This window comes from Vigna unguiculata, chromosome 8 (assembly GCF_004118075.2).
Source record: "Vigna unguiculata cultivar IT97K-499-35 chromosome 8, ASM411807v1, whole genome shotgun sequence".
In the NCBI taxonomy this organism is placed as follows: Eukaryota; Viridiplantae; Streptophyta; class Magnoliopsida; order Fabales; family Fabaceae; genus Vigna; species Vigna unguiculata.
Genome location: NC_040286.1, coordinates 37,106 through 42,704, shown reverse-complemented (window position 1 = coordinate 42,704; position 5,599 = coordinate 37,106). Strand labels below are relative to the sequence as shown.

The 5,599-nt window shown below is 31.4% G+C and overlaps 1 protein-coding gene across 1 annotated transcript in view; it reads right to left on the bottom strand.

Moving 5' to 3' along the window:
• Positions 1–5,599, bottom strand: part of LOC114193924 (uncharacterized protein At1g76660) — a 56,591-nt gene that overhangs the window by 49,892 nt on the left and 1,100 nt on the right. The gene's annotated exons all lie outside the window — the stretch shown is intronic.

The following is a 5,599-nucleotide window of genomic DNA, read 5'->3' as shown; positions in this document are numbered from 1 at the left end:
GGGAGTTAAACATAATGGGATACGTTTCGAACTCGAAAAAAATTAGTTAAGTAAATGACTCAAAAACAACAACAATCATTAAAAAATGGTCAAAATTAACACAACATTTCAACTTTTTGAATTTTAATAGTGATATTAGTGGTTTGAAAAAAAAAATATGATTAACATTCTTTCCTCTAGTTCCCACCGCTAAACATAATGAGACAAGTTTTGAACCCGAAAAAAAATTAGTTAAGTATTGTTTAAGTTACTCAAAAACAACAATTTAGTCATTAAAAAAGGGTCAAAATTAACACAACATTTCGACTTTTTGAATTTTAATTGTGATATTATTGGTGCAAAAAAATATCATTAGCATTTTTTCCTCTAGTATTCTCACCGCTAAACACAATGGGAAAAGTTTCGAACCCGAAAAAAATTAGTTAAGTATTGTTTAAGTGACTCAAAAACAACAACTTAGTCATTAAAAAAGGGTAAAATTAACACAACATCACAACTTTTTGAATTTTAATTGTGATATTATTGTTGTGAAAAAAAATATGATTAGCGTTATTTCCTCTAGTATTTCCACCGCTAAACACAATGAGATATGTTTTGAATCTGAAAAAATTTAGTTAAGTATTGTTTAAGTGACTCAAAAACAACAATTTAGTCATTAAAAAAGGGTCAGAATTAACACAACATTCCGATTTTTGAATTTTAATAGTGATATTATTGGTGTGAAAAAAATATGATTAATATTCTTTCCTCTAGGATTCCCACCGTTAAACACAATGGGATAAGTTTCGAACCCGAAAAAAATTAGTTAAGTATTGTTTAAATGACTCAAAAACAACAACTTAGTAGTTAAAAAAGGGTCAAAATTATTGGGATTTTTAGGGCTTTTGAAAATATGAGAGATATGAGATATATGTGATATGTTATATGGAGGAACATGTTTTTATATTTTATTGATATATCCTATATATAGAGCAAAGGCAAAGTCATGCTTGTTTATAAGTGTTTCACAAATAATTATGACTAGGATCATGACTCTAAAGTCTCCCAAAGAAATTTGAGAATACTTGAAAGCAGAATATGAAGGCAACTAGAAGATTCGAGGCATGAAAGTTTTGAACTTGATAAAGGAGTTCGAGATGCAAAGAATGAAAGAGTTAGAGACAATTAAAGAATACTCAAACAAATTGTTGGGTATTGTTAACAAGATAAAATTAATGGGAAAAGAGTTTCAAGATTCCAAACTCGTTGAGAAAATTTTGGTGACGGTGCTAGATAGAATAGACAAAGTTAAACATTATATAAGAATAAAGACCCATAACACCATCGCTGTAACATCCTAGCCGAAAATTACTTTTAAGTGCGAAATGGGTGTAAAATAATTTTAGGTGTCAAATGAGTGTAAAAATATTTTCGGTGTCAAATGAGGGTAAAAATATTTTAGGTGTCAAATGGGTGTAAAAAAATATAGTTCCCAAACGGGTGTAAAAAAATTTTAAGTGTCTAATGGGTGTAAAATAATTTTAGGTGTCAAATGGGCCTAAAAATATTTTAGGCGTCAAATGAGGGCAAAAATATTTTAGGCGTCAAATGGGAGTAAAAATATTTTAGGTGTCAAATGGGGTAAAAATTTTAGGTATAAAATGAGTGTAAAAATATTTTAGGCGTCAAATGAGAGTAAAAATATTATAGCTGTCAAATGGGTGTAAAAAATTATAGTATTCAAATGGGTGTAAAATAATTTTAGGTGTCAAATGGGTGTAAAAATACTTTAGGCGTCAAAAAAGGGTAAAAATATTTTAAGTGTCAAATGGGAGTAAAAATATCTTAGGTGTCAAATGGGGGTAAAAATATTTTAGGTATCAAATGGGTTTAAAAATATTTTAGGTGTCAAATGAGAGTAAAAATATTATAGTTGTCAAATGGGTGTAAAAAAATTATAATTGTCAAATGGATGTAAAAATATTTTAGGTGTCAAATGGATGTAAAAAAAGTACAGTTGTTAAATGTAAGACCCTATAAAATTGTGTTTTAGAAAGTGATAGTGGTTTAAAAATAGTGAGACTCAATTATTTTAATATTAAAAGGTTTTAACATAAATAGAATTGTTATAAATGAGTTTCATTATTTTAAAACACATCATCTCTCTAGAAACCACTTTTCTAGAATTCTCTGACTTCTCTCTAGAGGTTCTGTCTCTCTGGTCGTCTGATTGAGGAACCGAGACCATAGGATTGATTCTCTCGGCGAGCTCTTCAAATTGGACTGATCAGTTTCTCCATTCGCGTAAGTTGAATTTCCGCTCTCCTTTTAGTCTTTTTCTGTTTTCTATTGCATGCGAGCCCTCTTTCGCTTGCATGTAACGTTTTAATCATCGGTATGAGTCTCTGTTGATAAACGATCATAACAGTATGTCACGATCGTTCTTGTGATGTTTCTATGTGTAGATAGAGCATCCTGTGAAGTTAGAGGTGTTGACGTTTTTAAGGCGTTGACGTTTATAAAGTTGTCTAAACATGATAACAAGTAAGGAAAACTAATTAATTCTTCTAAATTTCACATATAAACCATGTTTGATGAACTTGATTGCATAATTGTGTGCTGAATTGATGTTTGGAATGTGTGATTGGGTATATGATTGAGTGTGGGCATGAATTCTGGACTGTTGCATGTGAGAACAGATTGAGAATCTGGTATTTTCGCCTAAGCGAGCAGCTCTCGCTTGAGCGAAAACACCAGAAACTCATTCACGCTCAGATAGAGCAGAATGGATTATGTCATGAGGAGTAGCAGGAGGTCCTAGTCTTTGGACTTGATCAAGTCTTAGACGCGAAGGGGACTTACCCTGGGAGTGGTTGGCTGATAACCCCTTGTGTCCAAACTCTACAGAGTTTGGGAACCTTCATAGGTACAAGCCACCAAGAGATCCGATGTCGCTTACATAATAAGGATATCGAGTCTAGAGTAATATATTTGTACTGTGTTGTGGTGGCCTATCTGATTCTGGTAAAAATGAGAAAGATTGCATGGTTTGTTTATAATTGAATTGCATGAATTTCTTATCAAATTAGCTTACCCTTGCTTCCTGTGTGTTTGTCTCGTGTTGTATGTTTTCCTTTTGCGATGATCACATATTCAGTGGGAGCAAATGTGGTTGCATTGTCAAAGGCGCTTCTGGAGGATGAAGAACCATCGTTTTAGTGTTGAAGAGAAGGTTTGCAATGGGAGCTTTAGTAATGGTCAGTTTAAGTATAGAGTTTATTAGTTTAGTTTAAGTGTATAAGTGATATATTTTTATAGTCATATCTTTTGTAAGACCATATTAATATATTTTGTACACTGGATTATCTGTTTTGGAACTATGATGAAACTCCCTATTTTTATTAGTTTTAAGTATTGGGATGTTACATTAAATGGGTGTAAAATAATTTTAGGTGTCAAACGGGTGTTGAATAATTTTAACTGTCAGATGGATGTAAATATAATTTAGGTGTCAAATGAGTATAAGAATATTTTACGTGTCAACTGGGTGTAAAAAAAATTTAGATGTCAAATGGGAGTAAAAAATTTATAGGTGTTAAATGGGTTTAAAAAAATTTTACGTTTCAAATGGATGAAAAAAAATTTTAGATGTCAAATGGGTGTAAAAATATTTTAGGTGTCAAATGAGTGTAAGAATGTTTTAGGTCTCAAATGGGTGTAAAAAAAATTTAGGTGTCAAATGAGTGTAAATAAGTTTTATGTGTAAAACGGGTGTAAAAATTATTAGGTGTCAAATGGGTGTAAGAAAATTTGAGGTGTCAAATGGGTGTAAAATAATTTTAAGTGTTAAATTGGGGTAAAAAGATTTTAAGTGTCAAATGGATGTAAATAGCTAAGTGTCACCACCTGTGTCTGAAACTGAAACCCAATGGCACCATCAAAGATGGAAGACTGGAAGGTTTAGGTAAATAGCTATAGAAGCAAGGTACCAGAGCTATCCAGCAAAGGGGCATGCAGCACACACTGTCCAACAACAGGCACAGGTTGAAGAACCTGTCTGGCTTTCGACTTTTGGCCATGCTTCACAAATTGCAGACATAAAGATGCAAGACTTCCATGTTTCCTTCACATATAACAACTGTTTTTCCTAAATGCAAGGACCTATTGTGTCACCCAAGCTCAGATTTTGAAAAAGTGTGCCCCCCATTCATTGTGATAGTTACATTATTGACTTCATAGCATACTAAGTTTAGAGCACTGAAAGAAAACTCCAAACTTTTCAAGTTATTTTTATCCCAAAGGTTGATAGACACGAAAAGAAAAAGAGCATAGGAGTAAAAGAATGGTTGACCCTTTTTAAGAGATACATACAAAGATGCGGCAAGCTGAGGATACTTACTTTGGTTTATTTCTTTTTTTGGAATCCAGTATTATTAATGAGAAAGAAGAAAGATTTCAGAATAGTGGAGAATAAGCCCTACTCCTAAACAGAAGTGCAAGGAAAAAATAAGAAGAATCAGGCATTACAAAATCTGCATGTATCTATTAAAGAAGGCTCCTTTATGGAGACCATAGGCCAATCAATAAAGGGTAAAAATAAACAATGTTGTCAATTCTCAAATCTGATCAAGATCCTGAAAATAATTCTTGAAATATAAAAGCAGTTTATTCAAGCCAAATAAATAAAATGCACTACATTAAGCATGACCCCATAAATGCTAATCAAAAGAAACTGTATGAAACTGAGAGCCAGAACCCTGTATATAACCCCAAAAATAGCAAATAACTTATTTGAAATGACAGTGGCTTTTGGCGGATGTAAGGAAAACTGGGCAATCCTTCAGTAAGTTACGACTTATTCCTTAATCTTATAACTCCCCTAGTTCCACTCTTTCCTTACTTACCAAATTATGAAATTACATGAAAATCAAAAGTCACAAAACCACAAAAACAGTACAAGTTTTAACATGATTTTGTTTACCAATTTGCAGAACTATTTGACGTTATAAAGCTTTTATAGGACAAATCTCAGAAAATTTGACATAAGTTGTGCATTTAAAAATAATTTTATCTTGCTGATAGCAAAATTTGTATCATAAACTAATACAGGACTCTTCATCTTCTCACCCCATTCGTTCTTAAGTAATTATCTCAATAGCCATAATTTACAGTGGCACACAAAATTTACAGTCATTTAAGACTCATTCCACAAAAGCATCAATTTAACTCTAATACTATTTTTCCTTCTGTGAATGAGAATCTGAAACTTATGTTAAAATTGTATACAAGTAGTAATTAATTATTATTTTAAAAGTATAGATTCTTCTAGCTTCAAGTTACATCATATACTTCCTAATTATGAAGATATATATATATATATATATATATATATATATATATATATATATAAAAGAACCATATAACAGAACCCTTAAAGTTTGTTTAATATTACAAAGCAAAGTATCAAACCACAATAATAAGGTTTGATAGTACATTAGAACTAAAAGATCAAACTACATCAATGACAAAATCATTTGTTCAAAAATTGAAACATAAGTTACTAAAGTGAAAATATTTTAAAAAGGAGTTAATTTCTCCAAATCATTTGGGCCTTGATAGA